At 40.4% G+C, this 20,612-nt stretch overlaps 1 protein-coding gene across 3 annotated transcripts in view; it reads left to right on the plus strand.

Moving 5' to 3' along the window:
• The window catches only part of LOC124777049 (protein N-terminal asparagine amidohydrolase-like), a 137,641-nt gene that overhangs the window by 12,141 nt on the left and 104,888 nt on the right, over window positions 1-20,612 (plus strand). Inside the window, exon 2 of one of the 3 annotated variants that reach the window (XM_047252318.1) lies at window positions 18,675-18,987. The exons of the other annotated variants lie outside the window; for them this stretch is intronic. The gene's annotated coding sequence lies outside the window, so the exon portion shown is untranslated. The remainder of the gene's footprint in view (window positions 1-18,674; window positions 18,988-20,612) is intronic. 3 annotated transcript variants of the gene reach the window in all.

A 20,612-nucleotide genomic window follows, 5' to 3' on the forward strand; every position in this document is an offset into this window, starting at 1 on the left:
AATCACATTTACATACCTCACAGAGGGTTGTTATTCCAATCTCATATAGCACGCGGAAAGAATGAACACCTATATCTTTCCGTATGAGCTCTGATTTCCCTAATTTTATAGTGGTGATCGTTCCTCCGTATGTAGGTCAGTGTCAACAAAATATTTTCGTATTCGGAGGAGAAAGTTGGTGATTGGAATTTTGTGAGAAGATTCTGTCGCAGCGAAAAACGCGTTTCTTTTAATGATGTTCAGCCCAAATCCAGTATTGTTTCTGTGACATTCTCTCCCATATTTCGTGATAATACAAAACATGCTGCCTTTCTTTGAAATTTTTCGATGTACTCCGTCAGTCCTATCTGGTTAGGCTCCCACACCACGCAGCAGTATTCTAAAAGAGGATGGACAAGCGTAGTGTAGGCAGTCTCCTTAGTAGGTCTGTTACATTTTCTAAGTGTCGTACCAATAAAATACAGTCTTTCGTTAGCCTTCCCCACAACTTTTTCTGTGTGTTCCTTCCAATTTAAGTTGTTCGTAATTGTAATACCTAGGTATTTAGTTGAATTTATGGCTTTTAGATTAGACTGATGTATTGTGTAACTGAAGTTTAATGAGTTCCTTTTAGCACTCTGTGGATGACCTCACACATTTTGTTATTTAGGGTCAACTGCCACTCTTCGCACCATTCATTTATCTTTTCTAAATCGTTTTGCAGTTTGTTTTGATCTTCTGATGACTTTATTAGTCAATAAACGACAGTGTCATCTGCAAACAACCGAAGACGGCTGGTCAGATTGTCGCCAAATCATTTATATAGATAAGGAACAGCAAAGGGCCTATAACACCCCTTGGGGAATGCCAGAAATCACTGACTTTCCATCAATTACCATGAACTGTGACCTCTCTGACAGGAAATCATAAATCCAGTCACACAACTGAGACGATATTCCATAAGCACGCAATTTCACTATGCGCCACTTGTGTGGTACAATATCAAAAGCTTTCCGGAAATCCAGAAATACTGACTCGATCTGAAATCCCTTGTCAATAGCACTCGACACTTCATGTGAATAAAGAGCTAGTTGTGTTTTACAGAAATGCTGTTTTCTAACTCATGTTGACTGCGTGTCAATAGACCATTTTCTTCGAGGTAATTCATAATGTTCGAACACAACATGTGTTCCAAAATCCTGCTCCATATTGACATTAATGATACGAGCCTGTAATTTCATAGATTACTCCTACAACCTTTCTTGAATGGAATGTCCTGTGCAACTTTCCAGTCTTTGGGTATGGATCTTTCATCGAGTTGTATATAATTGTTAAGTATGGAGCTAATGCATCAGCATACTCCGAAAGGAACCTGATTGGTATACAGTCTGGACCAGAAGACTTGCCTTGTTAAGTGATTTAAGTTGCTTCACTACTCTGAGGATATTTACTTCTTTTGTGAAGGCATTTCGGAAGGCTGTGTTTAGTAACTCTGCTTTGGCAACACTATCTTCGATAGTATCTCCATTGCTATCACGCAGAGAAGGCATTGATTGTTTCTTACTGCTAACATACTTCACGTATGACCAGAATCAGTTTTGTTGTGGAAACTGTTATAAGCATCTCACATTGAAGTCTGCGCTAAATTTCGAGCTTCTGTAAAAGATCGCCAATCTTGGGGATTTTGCATCTGTTTAAATTTGGCATGATTGTTTCGTTGTTTCTGCAACAGTGTTCTAACCCATTTTGTGTACCAAGGAGAATCAGCTCCATCGTTTGTTAGTTTATTTGGTATAAATCTCTCAATTGCTGCTGATACTATTTCTTTGAATTTAAGCCACATCTGGTCTATAGTTATATTATTAATTTGGAAATAGTGGAGATTGTCTCTCAGGGAGTCGTAAAGTGAATTTTTATCTGCATTTTTGAATAGGTTTATTTTTCACTTATTTTTCGAGGATTTGGGGATTACAATATTCAGTCTTGCTATGGGGATTACAATATTCAGTCTTGCTATGACAACCCTGTGTTCACTAATCCCTGAATTGGTTTTGATGCTCGTTATTAACTCAGGATTATTAGTTGCTGAGAGGTTAAATGTGTTTTCACAACCGTTTACTATTCGTGTGGGCTCATGAACTAACTGCTTAAAATAATTTTCAGCAGATGCATTTAGCACAGTTTCGGGTGATATTTTATGTGTACCTCCGGAATTAAACATGTATTTTCGCCAACATATCAAGGGTAAATTAAAGTCACCGCCAACTATTATCGTACGAGTCAGGTACGTGTTTGATATCAAACTCTAAAGTTTTCTTTGAACTTTTCAGCAACTGTATCATCTGAACTGGGGGGGTTGGTAAAATGATTCACTTCACTTCATTTCAATTTAACTACTTCTGACAGCAACAAACACGCCACCGCCAACCGTGTTTAGCCTATCCTTTCAGAACTTTGTTAGGTTCTTCGCAAACATTTCAGCTGTGCTTATATCTGGCTTCAGCCAGCTTTCAGTGCCTATAACGATTTGAGTGTCAGTGCTTTCTATTAGCGCTTGGAGCTCTGGTACTTTCCCAACACAGCTACGATAATTTACAACTGTTATACCAATGGTTCCTGTATCTGCACCCTTTGTGACTGAAGCCCTTCTTGTGTTTTCCTCGAGACCCTCTAACCTAAAAAACTGCCGAGTCCACGCCACACAGCCCCTGCTACCCGTGTAGCCGCCTTGTGCGTAAAGTGGACGCCTGATCTATTCATCGGAACCCGAAACTCAACCACCCTTTGGCGCAAGTCGAGGAATCTGCAGCCTACACGGTTGCAGAACCGTCTGAGCCTCTGATTCAGACCCTCCACTCGTCTCTGTACCAGAGGTCCACAATCGGTCCTGTCGACTATACTGCAAATGGTCAGCTCTGCTTTCATCTTGCAAGGAAGACTGGCAGCCTTTACCACTTCTGTTAGCCGCTCGAAACCAGAGAGAATCTCTTCTGATCCAAAGTGACACACATCATTGGTATTGACGTGAACAACCACCTGCAGTTGGCTGCACCCTGTGCTCTTCATGGTATCCGGGAGGACCCTTTCCACATTTGGAATGACTCCACCCGGTATGCACACAGAGTGCACATTCTTGTCAGCCAAGTCCCTAAGGGGCCCCGTAACGCTCCTAACATTGGAACTCCCACCCTCTACATCTACATCTACATGATTACTCTGCAATTCACATTTAAGTGCTTGGCAGAGGGTTCATCAAACCGCAATCATACTATCTCCCTACTATTCCGCTCCCGAACAGCATGCAGGAAAAACGAACACCTAAACCTTTCTGTTCGAGCTCTGATTTCTCTTATTTTATTTTGATGATCATTCCGACCTATGTAGGTTGGGCTCAACAAAATATTTTCGCATTCGGAAGAGAAAGTTTGTGACTGAAATTTCGTAAATAGATCTCGCTGCGACGAAAAACGTCTTTGCTTTAATGACTTCCATCCCAACTCGCGTATCATATCTGCCACTCTCTCTCCCCTATTACGTGATAATACAAAATGAGCTGCCCTTTTTTGCACCCTTTTGATGTCCTCCGTCAACCGCACCTGGTAAGGATCCCACACCACGCAGCAATATTCTAACAGAGGACGAACGAGTGTAGTGTAAGCTGTCTCTTTAGTGGACTTGTTGCATCTTCTAAGTGTCCTGCCAATGAAACGCAACCTTTGGCTTGCCTTCCCCACAGTATTATCTATGTGGTCTTTCCAACTGAAATTGTTTGTAATTTTTACACCCAGGTACTTAGTTGAATTGACAGCCTTGAGAATTGTACTATTTATCGAGTAATCTAATTCCAATGGATTTCTTTTGGAACTCATGTGGATCACCTCACACTTTTTGTTATTTAGTGTCAACTGCCACCTGCCACACCATACAGCAATCTTTTTCAGGCGACAGCATCTGGCTCAGCGACAGTGTCAGCCACGGACAGCACCTGAAACTTGTTTGTCAGACAAACCTGGGAGGCCTTATGTGCAACTGCCTGGGAAGTCTTTCGCCGCCTGCTTCGCCCCAGGGTGACCTCCCACTCGACCACAGGTGAGGGGTCAGCCTCAGTGCGAGCAGTAACTGGGTTGGCCACCAGTGAGGACTGATCGGAGGACTCTAACGTGCTGGACGTCCTTTGGCTCCACACGGCCGGCCCACAACAGTGGTGCGCATCCACTGCAGCCTCAAGCTGTGTAACCGAAGCCATCACAGCCTGAAGCTGAGAGCAAAGTATCACCAACTCAGCTCGCATCCGCACACAACAATGACAGTCCCTGTCCGTACTAAAGACCGTGGACAACTAAACTATGCAGATAAACGGACTATCGGCACATGCTGCGCAACTCTACTGTAGACCCTGACAAAAACGCACGAACTGTGTCTAGTAATACGCAGATATTCAAAAACCTAACTGCCGAAGCACTCGGGTGAAATTAAATAATTTGCCCCTCATTAGGAACTTGTAATATGTCACAAAATTGTTTTACTTTCTGATTCAAACGAAAATGCGAGAACTGTGGCCATTAGATATTAAATTTACATGCAGAAATTCAAGAAACTAAACTATTAAAGCACACAGATGATATAATAAAATTCACTCCTGGTTAGGAACTTGTAAATGTCACAAAAGCGGCTACTTCCCTGTTACTGCATCTGTCTCAGCCAGCTGCTACTGCCTGAATTGATTAGTTTGTTAAGCATTAGATAGAGGTGGTGAATGCTTCCAACATATAGCCAGTGCTCTTCCTGCTTTGTCCCTTGGGAAGATGAAGAAAGGAGTGTTTAATGAGCCCTAGATTCGGGCACTGTACTTGATAAACAATTTATCACTAAGGTAAACATTGAGAAAAGAGCTGTGCAGGTGTCATTTGTGGCTGGTAAGGGACAATGTTCTTGGTAATAAAGAAGTTGCTAATTATGAAAATTTCATAGCTGACATGTTGTCATCATTTCGTGTCCTGGGATGTAGTATGACTGTCAAACTCCATATCCCATACAGAACAAAATCTCTCTGAAGTAATTCACAAACAGAAGAGCTTGAAACAAAAATTTCTGCCTAAATAGAATGTTTTAGGTAGTTATAAGTCACTTTTATCTAACTGCAACCTTCTTCATGGTGGGTTTGTGTTTCAGTTTACGTTGTGTTTCTATTTAATTTCATTCAATTTGTAATGTCCAGTGAAGTTCAAGAGACTAAAATCAAATATTTATACATTACGATTTAATGATAAAAAAATGAAATATTGATATTTAGTGATTACAAAAAAAAATCTAGAGTTGTAGAAAACAAGTAGGTAAGAACAACTGCCGATAGCAATGCAACGGGACGATAGTAAGGAGCAAACCTAAGCCAAAGGCTGAGCAGACTTGTGTGCGCTTGAATTTGTATGCACAGTGGCCTGATTGGCTAACTTCAATGCTATAAAAAATTAAGTAGCCTAACTCTGAAACAGTGCAACATGTCGAATTTTTTTCTTAACAATTATTTCTCAGCATGACCTTCACACCAACACTCTTACAAGCTTTTCATACTGTTTCTGACCACCCCAATACATTAATTTTATACAATTACAGTACTATTTCTAATGTGTGCGATTTTTCCATCCCTGTGATGTGGAAGCTATGACTCCTAGATTAAAAAAATAAATAAATAAGATTTTTTTGTAAGGAATTTAATGTATTGTAATTTTGTATTGGGAAAAATTTTCGCCAGATGCCACGGTTTACAGGATATTCAAGAAAAACCTAAAAAAGTGGCCTTTACATGCTCTCTCCCCAACCCTCGCCCCCATGCTCACAATCACCAGTCAAGATTTTTACATGTTGTCCATAACACTCTCTCCTACCACTGTACCAAAGTTTGCAACTACACAAACATTTTCCCCCAGGCAACGGTTTTTAGTCTTAGTTGTCAGGGATAGTATTCAGTTTAGTTTCTTTCTTTTCATTTGCTTCTGTGATGAAATGAATTGTATCTGTGCTTTTACTGTTTCAATTAGTGTATACTAACTTACTCTTAAGTTCTTAACATAAATTTTAGTGCATTTTCATAGTGTGAGCTGAGTTTAAAGGGCAGTAAAAAAAGAAAAAAAAAGTGAAGTAGTTTAGCAGCAGAACTTAGACTGCATCCAGTGAGTACTTAGGTTAGTGGTACATTGTTTGTGGTATGCACAAAAATTTATTAAAGATGGATATGGTGTGGACCTGTTAGGTACGGATGCAGGGGGAATTGCCTACTGTCCATAAACAACTGGAAGCAGTGCTGGCCACAGTCGATAGGTTTCACACTGTAGTTCTGAGCGTGATGGCATTGGGGCACCTTAGAAGAATACTGAGGCGTGTCTGCAGGCTATAGTGCTGCCTGTGATCGCTGATGTTGCGGTGTCTTCTGAGTTGCACATTCCAGCCCATCAACTCTTACTATACTTGAAGGTGAGTGGTGAACAGTGGCAGCATCCCAAATCGTTGCGTGGGAGGTGTTGGCCACACAGCTGTCTCCTTGTGCCTTAGAAACAGGTTTGAGGTATTGCCCACTGCTGAAAGTACACCTGAGCTGCCACGAGGTGTCTTGTGTATTGTTACTGTGTCCGATCTTTCTGAAAGGTCCAAGCAAGTGCAAAGGGTGGGACTGCTTGTCCTTGGATGCTCTAATGTTAGGCGAGTGCAGGAGCCCCTTAGGGAAGTAACATGCAGGTCAGGAAAGGAGGTCAGTGTCCGCTCAATTTGCTGGGTGGTCAGACCTAAGATGTGGAGGAGGCACAGCTGGCGGCAGATGAGTGCACTGGGTGCACACACAGCTGAAAATATCAGCTCACATTGGCAGCTGCTTGGGTTCAGAGACCATCCTTGGTACCTGCTCTGGCTGCTCTGTTGAAGGCAGTTACCCTTGCTCACAAGGCAGAAGCATTGTTCCCAGAACAACTCATGGTCCTCTGTTTTGGAGCCAAATGAAAGCCATAAATCAGAGGCTCAGATGATTCTGTAATGATCTTGGATGTGGATTTCTTGATCTTTGCTATCAGGTGGATAATTGTAGGTCCCTCCTTAATAGTTCCGGCATGCACTACATACAGGAAGCTACAACTAAGACAGGCGCAGTCTTATCGTGTGCACAGTAGATTTTTAGGGTAGAGAAATCCTTAAGATAACATACATTTTGGTTTCAGAAGGGAAGACTATAACCCCCTTAATTGAAGAGGGTAGCATTTATCACTGCAGACTGGAAAAAACATAATGTTTATACAATATTAATTTATTGCAGGAGTGTCTTTAGGAAGGTCCCAGAACTTGTCTCACTTATAAATGGTAACAATGCCTCCTAGCAGTATGGACAGAAACCTGTCTGAAACTGGGTGTTAATAGCAATGAAATTCTAAATTCAAGCCAGAAACATCCTCCAGACTGTAGCTAAGCCATATCTCCAAAATATCCTTTCTTCCAGGAGTACTAGTCTTTTACATTATGCAGTGAAATCTCTGTGGAATTTGGGAGGTAGGAGATGGGATACTGGCAGAACTAAAATTGTGAAGACCTGTCGTGTGTCACGCTTGGTTAGCGCAGCCAGTAGAGCACTTGCCCATGAATGACAAAAGTTCCTGTTTAGTGTCCTGGTCCGGCACACAGTTTTAATGTGCAGGGAAGTGTCATATCAAACACGGTCATCAGATGTTTTTATGGGCCGGGTGCCACAGGTGCAGTAGTGACTGCACTTTGGAATGGAAATTTGGAGAATATTTCATGTAAATTTCTTGGCCATGTTATAGTATTAGGTAGAGATTGCAACTTACCAGCTACAGATTGGAAGGCTCAAGTGACTGAGGTGGATGGTTGTTGTTGTTGTTGTGGTCTTCAGTCCTGCGACTGGTTTGATGTAGCTCTCCATGCTACTCTATCCTGTGCAAGCTTCTTCATCTCCCAGTATCTACTGCAGCCTACATCCTTCTGAATCTGCTTAGTGTATTCATCTATTGGTCTCCCTCTACGATTTTTACCTTCCCCGCTGCCCTCCAATACTAAATTGGTGATCCCTTGATGCCTCAGAGCATGTCCTACCAACTGATCCCTTCTTCTAGTCAAGTTGTGCCACAAACTCCTCTTCTCCCCAATTCTATTCAATACCTCATCATTACTTATGTGATCTACCCATCTAATCTTCAGCATTCTTCTGTAGCACCACATTTCGAAAGCTTGTATTCTCTTCTTGTTTAAACTATTTATTGTCCATGTTTCACTTCCATACATGGCTACACTCCTTACAAATACTTTCAGAAACGACTTCCTAACACTTAAATCAATACTTGATGTTAACAAATTTCTCTTCTTCAGAAACGCTTTCCTTGCCATTGCCAGTCTACATTTTATATCCTCTCTACTTCGACCATCATAAGTTATTTTGCTCCCCAAATAGCAAAACTCATTTACTACTTTAAGTGTCTCATTTCCTAATCTAATTCCCTCAGCATCACCCGACTTAATTCGACTACATTCCATATCCTCGTTTTGCTTTTGTTGATGTTCATCTTATACCCTCCTTTCAAGACACTGTCCATTCCGTTCAACTGCTCTTCCAAGTCCTTTGCCGTCTCTGATAGAATTACAATGTCATCGGCGAACCTCAAAGTTTTTATTTCTTCTCCATAGATTTTAATACCTACTCCAAACTTTTCTTTTGTTTCCTTTACTGCTTGCTCAATATACAGAGGGAGAGGCTACAGCCCGGTCTCACTCCCTTCCCAACCACTGCTTCCCTTTCATGTCCCTCGACTCTTATAACTGCCATCTGCTTTCTGTACAAATTGTAAATAGCCTTTTGCTCCCTGTATTTTACCCCTGCCACCTTCAGAATTTGAAAGAGAGTATTCCAGTCAACATTGTCAAAAGCTTTCTCTAAGTCTACAAATGCTAGAAACGTAGGTTTGCCTTTCCTTAATCTTTCTTCTAAGATAAGTCGTAGGGTCAGTATTGCCTCACGTGTTCCAACATTTCTACGGAATCCAAACTGATCTTCCCCGAGGTCCGCTTCTACCAGTTTTTCCATTCGTCTGTAAAGAATTCGCATTAGTATTTTGCAGCTGTGACTTATTAAACTGATAGTTCAGTAATTTTCACATCTGTCAACACCTGCTTTCTTTGAGATTGGAATTATTATATTCTTCTTGAAGTCTGAGGGCATTTCGCCTGTCTCATAGGTCTTTCTCACCAGATGGTAGAGTTTTGTCAGGACTGGCTCTCCCAAGGCTGTCAGTAGTTTTAATGGAATGTTGTCTACTCCCGGGACCTTGTTTCTACTTAGGTCTTTCAGTGCTCTGTCAAACTCTTAACGCATTATCATATCTCCCATTTCATCTTCATCTGCCTCCTCTTCCATTTCCATAATATTGTCCTCAAGAACATCGCCCCTGTATAGACCTCTATATACTCCTTCCATCTTTCCCTTCTTTGCTTAGAACTGGGTTTCCATCTGAGCTCTTGATATTCATGCAAGTGGTTCTCTTTTCTCCAAAGGTCTCTTTAATTTTCCTGTAGTCAGTATCTATCTTACCCCTCGTGAGATAAGCCTCTACAACCTTACATTTGTCCTCTAGCCATCCCTGCTTAGCGATTTTGCACTTCCTGTCGTTCTCATTTTTGAGACGTTTATATTCCTTGTTGCCTGCTTCACTTACTGCATTTTTGTATTTTCTCCTTTCATCAGTTAAATTCAGTATATCTTCTGTTACCCAAGGATTTCTACTAGCCCTCATCTTTTTACCTACTTCATCCTCTGCTGCCTTCACTATTTCATTCCTCAAAGCTACCCATTCTTCTTCTACTGTATTTCTTTCCCCCATTCCTGTCAATTGTTCCGTTATGCTCTCCCTGAAACTCTGTACAACCTCTGGTTCTTTCAGTTTATCCAGGTCCCATCTTCTTAAATTGCCACCTTTTTGCAGTTTCTTCAGTTTTAATCTACAGTTCATAACCAATAGATTGTGGTCAGAGTCCACATCTGCCCCTGGAAATGTCTTACAATTTAAAACCTGGTTCCTAAATCTCTGTCTTACCATTATATAATCTATCTGAAACCTTTTAGTATCTCCAGGGTTCTTCCATGTATACAACCTTCTTTTATGATTCTTGAACCAAGCGTTAGCTATGGTTAAGTTATGCTCTATGTAAAATTCTACCAGGCGGCTTCCTCTTTCATTTCTTAGCCCCAATCCATATTCACCTACTATGTTTCCTTCTCTTCCTTTTCCTACTCTCAAATTCCAGTCACCCATGATTATTAAATTTTCGTCTCCCTTCACTATCTGAATAATTTCTTTTATCTCATCATACATTTCATCAATTTCTTCATCATCTGCAGAGCTAGTTGGCATATAAACTTGTACTACTGTAGTAGGTTTGGGTTTCGTGTCTATCTTGGCCACAATAATGCGTTCGCTATGCTGTTTGTAGTAGCTTACCCGCACTCCTATTTTTTTATTCATTATTAAACCTACTCCTGCATTACCCTTATTTGATTTTGTGTTTATAACCCTGTATTCGCTTGACCAAAAGTCTTGTTCCTCCTGCCACCGAACTTCACTAATTCCCACTATATCTAACTTTAACCTATCCATTTCCCTTTTTAAATTTTCTGACCTACTTGCCCGATTAAGGGATCTGACGTTCCATGCTCCGACCCGTAGAATGCCAGTTTTCTTTCTCTTGATAACAACATCCTCTTGAGTAGTCCCCGCCTGGAGATCCGAATGGGGGACTATTTTACCTCCGGAATATTTGACCCAAGAGGACGCCATCATCATTTAATCATACAGTAAAGCTGCATGCCCTCGGGAAAAATTATGGCTATAGTTTCCCCTTGCTTTCAGCTGTTCGCAGTACCACAACAGCAAGGTCGTTTTGGTTAGTGTGGATGGTAGGGACTGGGAATCCTGAAATTGTTCCAAATGCCTTATCCAACAATTACCTTGAGCAACTAATCAGATCTTCTACTAACCAACAGGCTTGAACTTTTTGACTCAGTTGATTACAACACCATTGAATATGACTGTAAAAAGGAATGTGAGAAAGGTAGAAAGATATTCTTGCTTAACAAGAAGGTCGAGAAACAGATTTCAGATTACCTGAGTGGTCGAAATGAGAAGTTCGCTTCCAGCACGGACAGTGTTGAGCATGAGTTAGCAAAGTTCAAGTACAGTACTCTTGAGACAGATATGTGCCAAGCAAAGTTGGGAGGGTCAGGAAAGACCTGCTGTGGTAATGACATTGAAACAGAGTATGATAGAGAAAGCAAAAATAATAGACATCATTTTCTAAAATTGTTTTAGTGAGGACGGTTGCACTTTAATTCCTCCTTTAAATCTTCACATGTTCATCAAAATGATAGGTATCAACTAAGTGAGTGTGGGATAGAAAGAAGGAAGATTTGAGTTGATAGCATGGTTATTAGAGATGGGGGCACAAGCTGGGGTTAAGAGAAATTTGTGAAGCTAATTGGTTGTGCCCTTTTCAAAAGAACCATCCTGGTATTTGCCTGAAGTGATACAAGGAAATCATGAATAATCTAAATCTGCGTAGCTGGACGGGTATTCAAACTGCTGTCCTCCCAAATGTGAGCCCAGTGTGCTAACCACTGTGTCACCCCGCTCATTATGGGATAGAAAAGCAACTGAAAGCACTCAACAGAGAAAAATTTGCTGGACCTGATGGAATGCCATTATGTTTTACATAGAGTATGCAAAAGAACTTGGACCTCTTCTAATAACAGTATTCTGTAGGCCGCTGGGGAAGTGAAGCACTCCAATACCTGGAAAGAGGTACTACACATTTCAGCTTTCAAGAAGAGTCACATACCTATAGGCCTTTATCTCAGGTGTCTGCCTGCTTTAGAATTTTGTAACATGTTTTATGCTCACATGTTATAAGATTTCTGGAGACTAAAAATCTCCTTTGTAGGAGTCAACATGAGTTCAAAAAACAGTGACTGTATGGAAACCAGCTCACTCTGTTCATCCAAAAGACCCAGAAAGCAGTGGATACTAGCACTGTCTTCTGGAAGACATCCGATACAGTTCCCCCCTTCCAACTAATGAAAAAAAATTAGTGTATGGAACATTAGACCAGCTCTGTCATTGGACTGAAGAGTTTTTAGCAAACAGAACACAGCACAACATTCTCAGTGGAGATAAATCTTCAGATAAAAAAGTAACTTCAGGCATACCAGAAGGGAGTGCTGTTGAGAGTTACCTCATATCGGACATTGACAAGCTACTTATGAAATCCCATACAAATGTAAGCAAACGCCTCTCTTTCACAGAATGAAAACAGTTTAAGTGTACGATGTAATACCAACGTCCCATGATTTACTTCATGCCACATGGACAATTGCTGATGCTGTCTTTCAAAAGAACAGACAGTCACATTCATTTCAACCCAACACTGTGCTATACAAAATATTCGCCATAAGGTGATCGTAATATCACAATGGTTTCTATAGGAAATCAAACTATGCAAATTACTTCTCTGACATACTGTATGCTACAGACAACTGTTAGGGTTAAATCTGGAACAGGGTCACTGATAACTAGGAAGATTTTCATGCAATGCATCTGTTTTGCATAGTGTATGGAAAGATAGTTTTAGGTATCCAATGATAGACAAGAAAAGAGGCAACATATTTAAAGCTCCACGGTAGAAACCATTTGATGTGCTACACAATTATTCATGGTACATTGGACCACGAAAGGTTACCTTAAACTGCCACAGCTATGGTTTCATTGTCTTTACCGAGCGAGGTGGCGCAGTGGTTAGCACACTGGACTCGCATTCGGGAGGACGACGGTTCAATCCCGCGTCCGGCCATCCTGATTTAGGTTTTCCGTGATTTCCCTAAAATCGCTCCAGGCAAATGCCGGGATGGTTCCTTTGAAAGGGCACGGCCGACTTCCTTCCCCGTCCTTCCCTAAACCTATGAGACCGATGACCTCGCAGTTTGGTCTCTTTCCTCAAAACAGCCCAGCCCCCATTGTCTTATTGTACTTTTTTGGAATGGAGTTTGTTTCGATATGTTGATCTGCAGAGGAAGGCACAATTCTGGGTTAGGTTGAAACACGTTAGTTTAGTTATGAATTGGGAAGCAACAGGTGGGATGTCATGATAAGGAGCTCAGCTACAGTTAATAGTGTAGTGAAAAAGAATAATAATAATAATAATAATAATAATAATAATAATAATAATAATAATATTGGCTGCAGTAACTGAACTGTTCGAACAGTGATTTCAGCTGAGTATTACGAGCCACAAAATTACTCTTATTACGAGGCATATATCTTGTTAGTTACAATATTATGAACAAATAGTCACTACTCACCATATAGTAGAGATGCTGAGTCGCAGATAGGCACAACAAAAAGACTGTCAGAAAATGAGCTGAAACGAATCATTTTACATTCACATTACAAATTACATTGTAAATATGGCTACATGCCAAACATGTATAAGTTTATTTTATTTTGTGTTTTTAAATATACAGCTGAGAGTTAATAATTCCTGTTTACCACCTTTAATAATAGTAGAAATTCTTCTGTGGAATAGGAGTTGTCGAGGACAAACGTTTTTAGTTTGGTTTCAAATTTTACTTTGCTCTCTGTCAGACATTTCACATCACTGGATAAATGACCAAAACTTTTGGTGCAGCATTGTGCACCCCTTTTTGTGCTAAAGACAGCGTTGTAAACTTTTGTGATTATGACTCCTTTTTCCTGAGTACATCAATCATTCCATAGTTATATTCATGTTATGATTTTTCACAATTACTTCAATTTATTGCCACAAAATATTCCATCTTTCTGCTGCTTTCACTTTGGCTTCTTGCAGTTAACTGCTCATAGCACATCTGTCACTTCTCAGGCTGAGCAAGGCCAACAGTCTGTAAAAGATATAAGTAATTGCAAAGCTCCTAATTTAGGCTCATGCTACTATTAGCAGTGTTGGTACTGTTGTTGTCATCATTATTATTATCATCATCATCATCATCATCATCATCATCATCCTGTCATCTTAACTGTGATGTCTAATATGTGATAAAATTATTGTAAACTTGATGGTTTAACAACGTTTTGAATTCCACTGGGAGGAAGCATCTCTGTCATTGGTTCTTGGGTGAACAACTAGATGGGATGTTGATGAACAGTTCATTGTCAGAAGCTTTTACCAGTATCTCTTAAACAAATTCTGCTTGGTCATACAGTGCAATATACATACACTAGTTTGCAGTACGGGGAATGAATCAGCTGTGCATAGATTGTATATTTATTAACAGCCATGGGTCTGATACACTGGTAAATTTAAACATGAAATTTGATCTTCCTTTGGGGAAGGTTATAAAGGTAAGGAGGGCCACAAAATAAGAGGGACCTACCTGTTATGAGGATGAGAGGGGACAAAGATCTCCTCTCGTCTTTACAGTGGGTGGGATGAATGTTGGACCCATGGCTCTCCCCCTTACACTGCTTCCCTCATATAGAGTCATGTAACTGACAGCCCATGCAGTCAAGTGGGTGGCCATGTTGCACCACAGTCCTTTCTGGAGGAGGAATAATATGTGTGAGAGTATATAATACATATACTTTGAGAATTGCAAGTGTGTTTTTGGGATGGTTCACCTGACACATTTGCTTGCAACAGCTTCCAGTCATTCAGCTGAAGACAAAGCAGCTTTCTACCATGCACGAGTCTCATCCAGTTGATCCAGGCCTGGAAACAGCATTCACAGTGGGGCTGCACTCGAGATGAATGACTGTATATCCCAAAGTTATACTAAATCTGGGGGGTCATGCACAAACACTGGCAGTTTGAGTTGAAAGTCTATGACAATCCCAAATAAAACTGAAAGTTTACAGTGCAAGAATTTTTGAACCCAGTATATATTCTGTTGGGGAATGTTCAACAGAAACAGAAATAGCATTTTATAAGTCCCAAAAGAGTATAATAAAATCACTAACATTCTCTATATTCATAACTGTTTCATCAACTCGCTGTATAGTTGAGGCATTGAGTCATTGATAGGCACATGAAAAAGACTGAGAATATTATTAACTTTTGGATGAAACCTTTGTCATAGCTAATAGAATATAGACACACATGTATACACATGCTCTTCTAAACTGTGCCGGCACTGCACATCACCTGAGGCGAAGGGCTGTGTCAGAGGGAGTGGATGAGGTGAGAAAGCAGGTGGGGACTGGCAGGGAGGGTTGAGAAGGGGTGGATCATGACTGAGGGGGAGAAGCAAAATGTGCATGGGAATTGTGCACTCCACATAGTGATGTGGATTGGAGGGAGAGGGACAACAGGGAAAGAGAGAGACTGTGGAGATGAGGGTGTAAGTCCAAGATGAGTGAGTTTAATGTCATGGGGCAGAGGATGAGATAGGTGTGAGGAAATATCTAGAAGAGATTGAGACAAGGAGGATTATGGGACTGAAGTGTGTGTTGCAGGGACAATTCAAGCTGGTGTTGGAGGGAAGGATCTAGATGGCTTGGACTGTGAAGCAGCCATTGAAATCAAGCATGTTATACTCAGCAGTGTGTTGTGTTACTGAGTGGTGAACTTTGCTGTTGGTCACAGTTTGGCGGTGGCCATTGATTTGGAACAACAGTCATGCACATATAAAATGCTGTAAAGGAGCTACAGCCAAGCTGGTGCATGATATGACTGCTTTCATAGCTCCCTGTGACTGGAGTAGCATGTGCTGAGGAGGGGGGGGGGGGGGGGGGGGGGTTGTTGGGCAGGTTTTGCACTGAGGTTTTTTTGCAGAGGATGTGATCCCTGTGGCAAAGGGTTGAGAGTAGGTGCCATCTGATATCGAGCAATATTCTCTGTGTTGTTTATTTTCCTGTCAGTGCCTCAGCTGCATGGTGAATTGTTACCTTTAGTCCCTCTGACATTTATATTCCACCAATGATTTCCATTACCATATTTAAATGATTTATCAGATAGTCAGCAGAAGTATCAGACTGCTGGCAGTCCCGCTATCTACATTGTCACTGAGTAATCATAAAGAAATTCTGAACAGTAGGGAATGGCATATCTTTAAATTTGGATAATGCCAGACGATACCCATTACAAAGAGAAAGAAAGAGAGTGGCACCACAAAAATTCAACAGAAATTGGCAAAGCCAAAGAACAAAAAAAAAAAAGAACGGCACAGAATTCCTTAAAATGTATATATATATTTTTAACCATACAGAAAGTATGAAGTATCTGATGACTGGGGTTACATGATTATCAATCTTTTAAATTTATCTTACAATGTATATGAAAAATAATAAATTGAATGCCGGAAAATATTATTGAAGCTATTTTGATTAAGGAACAAATAGGGATGTGTAAAGCCCATCCCTGTAGTGACACTGTTTTTCCAATGAAAAAGGTGACTCAAAAAAAGACAGGAAGTTTTTCTTGGATGTGGGAAAAGCAGTTGAGCATGTTGGTTGGATGAAGTTGTGGGAGATAATATAGAAAAGAAGCTATTAAAGATACTTGATCCAAATGATTACCAAATGGATTACCACCTTAATAATTATAACAGAATCAACAGAGACACTGGAAGTAGCTTTCATCAGAGATAGACATAAACCACAAAGTTAGGCAGAGGTGTGCTTTCTCTCATTTGCTGTTTAGTGCCTACATAAATGCTTAATAAGACCTGGTGACATGACAATGTTCCTTTGTGATCCGAATTAGAAAACCAACAATATGTGAACACAAAACCTTGAGGAGAAAATGTGTGGATAGGCTGAGAAGAAGGTGGTGAGACCAAAATTGGCTTATTTTAGCTGAAACATGGAAAATCTGGAGGGGGGGGGGGGTGTAATGGCATGTGCAAGTTGTAATAAAAGTGATGAAGAGAGTGAACAGTGTGCTGTGGAAGACTGCCACCTGTATTTTAAATTTTGGTTAACTTGTCCCTTTCTGACCTCGACAGAATTATTTGGTAATTTCATTGCTATTTTATGTACCTATGCACCCAACACTTTGAGCTGTTACAAATACAATAGATATTATAACTGTGTAGGCTTTTGCGGCCAGAGTCAGTTCACATACAAGTTTCCTGAGTATTGTACGGCTTCGTAATGTAAAAAACTATACTGGAGAAACCAACATTTCGGCCATGGCTACAGGGGCAGACCCAGAAGAAGGCCACTAAAATCAAGTCTGGAACATTGGTTTCTCCAGTACTGCTTTGTAACATTATGAATGCGGTATGGTACTCAGAAAACATTTGTGTCACCAGAGATATTGTCATGCAGCATTAGTGTGCTAAAGCAATGCAACAAATGGGAAATGCACGAAAGATTCTCACAGAACAGGAACGCTTTCCATGGCGATTGTCCATGTGACCACTCAGTTTGGAGGAGAAACTGTACAATGTTTTCAGGAGAGAAAAAAATTGACAAAATTAAAGTAATCAATATAATTTTGTATCTAAATGTGTAAAAAGGTTATAAAGACCTACCAACCTCCTGTTTTCTCTACAGAAAACTATATAAAAAGTTAGTGCAACCATATCAACAGTCATACAAATATGGTTGGTTGGTTGTTTTTGGGGAAGGAGACCAGACAGCGTGGTCATCGGTCTCATCGGATTAGGGAAGGATGGGGAAGGAAGTCGGCCGTGCCCTTTCAGAGGAACCATCCCGGCATTTGCCTGGAGTGATTGAGGGAAATCACGGAAAACCTAAATCAGGATGGCCGGACGCGGGATTGAACCGTCGTCCTCCCGAATGCGAGTCCAGTGTCTAACTACAAATATGGATTAACCCGTTAGCACCGTGCAGTACCTTCTGACATTGCTTGTTACACTTTTTAAAAAACTTTGTTTCTGTGACGTGAGTGAAACGAGAAGTTATCAGCACTTGCTTCCATTTCACAAGACTGTGAAAATCACTACAATGCAACAATTTTAACAATACATTCAAAAGTTGTGACGTATGCAGTGTTGGAATTTGTCATTTTCTGGACGAGGAAGAAAAATAGAGTATAATTTTGAGTTAGTACAGTGTACACAATAACATATTAAATATGATTTTGTTTTTTAGTGTGGTTAGCTGTAATACACAAATATATATTCTTTGAAAATTATTGCGTGTTGTGAAATAAATTACTTTGAGTTGGGCCATTTGTGCATATAGCAACACTAGGCGCATTTACTCGCTAAAAGGACAAATTTTCCCTTTTTTGTTTTGGAAGAGTTTCTTGCTTGCTGAGGTGCTGGAAATTCTTTATAATAATGATGTTGAAGGTGTTGTGTTTGTTGAGTTGCCAGATCCAAATGAAGATTCAGGAAATGAAGATTTTGGTGGGCAAGTAGGTATAGCACCGGTTTGTTGTGAATTAGCCGGCCGGAGTGGCCGAGCGGTTCTAGGCGCTTCAGTCTGGAATTGCGCGACTGCAACGGTCGCAGGTTCGAATCCTGCCTAGGGCATGGATGTGTGTGATGTTCTTAGGTTAGTTAGGTTTAAGTAGTTCTAAGTTCTAGGGGACTGATGACCTTAGATGTTAAGTCCCATAGTGCTCAGAGCCATTTGAACCATTTTTTTGTTGTGAATTGTCTATTTACTGATACTGACCACTTTGATTTGTTATTTTATTCCATATTGTTATAGATTAGTAGAAAACCTGTCTCTTGTCAGTTACGAGGTAATGTTGAAATAAGGTTGCCAAATAATGAAAGAATCAGTGTTGATTATGAGGACCATGACCCGCCAGCACAGTCAATGAAAGCTGCACAGGATCCAATTGTACCTGAACCAGCTGCACAACATCCAAGTGTACCAAAGCCGAAGTAATATCTACCTTATTATTGGGCAATACTGTGGACTGGTCTTCTGATAGAGATACATATGGGTGGTGCTGGGAGAAAGGCGCTGACTTTGACGTTCAAAATTCTTCTATGTTTCCAAAACCTGACTACCAGAGGTATGAAAACATTTCGATTATTGATATATTTGAACTTTTTATTGACCAGGATTTTATTGATCATTTGGTGAAAGAAATAAAGTGTCATTCATTATTTCTCAATTGTCAGTCTGATCCAAAAATTACAGCAGCAAGATACAGGGTTTCGTCTCTATTTTGTATGTTAGTGGTTATAGGAGGACATAAAATGAACATCAACAAAAGCAAAACGAGGATAATGGAATGTAGTCGAATTAAATCAAGTGATGCTGAGGAAATTAGATAAGGAAATGAGACGCTTAAAGTAGTAAAGGAATTTTGCTATTTGGGGAGCAAAATAACTGATGATGGTCAAAGTAGACAGGATATAAAATGTAGACTGGCAATGGCAAGGAAAGTGTTTCTGAAGAAGAGAAATTTGTTAACATCGAGTATAGATTTAAGTGTCAGGAAGTCATTTCTGAAAGTATTTGTGTGGAATGTAGCCATGTATGGAAGTAAAATGTGGACAATAAATAGTTTAGACATGAAGAGAATAGAAGCTTTCAAAATGTGGTGCTACAGAAGAATGCTGAAGATTAGATGGGTAGATCACATAACTAATGAGGAGGTATTGAATAGAGTAGGGAAGAAGAGAAATTTGTGGCACAACTTGACTAGATGAAGGGATCGGATGGTAGGACATGTTCTGAGGCATCAAGGGATCAGCAGTGTAGTGTTGGAGGGCAGCGTGGAGGGTAAAAATCGTAGAGGGAGACCAAGAGATGAAGACACTAAACAGATTCAGAAGAATGTAGGTTGCAGTAGATACTGGGAGATGATGAAGCTTGCTCAGGATAGAGTAGCATGGGGAGCTGCATCAAACTAGTCTCTGGACCGAAGACCACAACAACAGTTACCTTCTAAAAGGATCTAATGGGACTCAGAAGATGACATGAAAAACTTGGATGTGTCTCAGTCTGTGAGAAGAGAGAGAGATTTCTACAAATATGTAGGTGTCTGCGCTGTGCAGGTAACAGTAAGATGGATGAAAATGACAAGGCACGGAAAATCCATCTAGTTATGGGGATGTTGAAGGAGCACTGCATTGAGAATTTCACACCCAAGGAACACCTGTCATAAATAGTAAATGATGAATTTGTGGTGAAGTACTTCGGTTGCCACATATGCAAACAATTCATCCGTGGTAAGCCCATTAGATATGGCTATAAGATTTGGAGCCTCAACACCAAAGATGGATATTTGGTAAATTGTGGACTGTATCAGTGAAAAGGTCCTAAAGGAAATGCAGTCTTTGAGCAGTTTTTTGCCAAGTCGACAGGTTCCTTACTTGTTTTATTAGATGAAATTCCTGAAGTAAACAGAAAACTTTGCTACATCTTCTACATGGACAATCCATTTTCTGGCGCATCTCTGTTTTCATTTCTCAAGTACTGTGAATACTCTGCCATCGGCACAATCACAGAAAACAGACCTCCAAAAGAATGTCCACTGGAAAACAAAAAATCATTTTCCAAGAAATATTGCTGACATTTTGATACAGCTATAGAGAAGAATGCGAGGTTATTGTATGTGCAGTGGCTGGACAATGCAATTGTCACAATGATCTCATCTTCATGTGATGCTCAAGAAGTTGACCAAGTTAG

This window comes from Schistocerca piceifrons, chromosome 2 (assembly GCF_021461385.2).
Source record: "Schistocerca piceifrons isolate TAMUIC-IGC-003096 chromosome 2, iqSchPice1.1, whole genome shotgun sequence".
Taxonomy (NCBI): Eukaryota; Metazoa; Arthropoda; class Insecta; order Orthoptera; family Acrididae; genus Schistocerca; species Schistocerca piceifrons.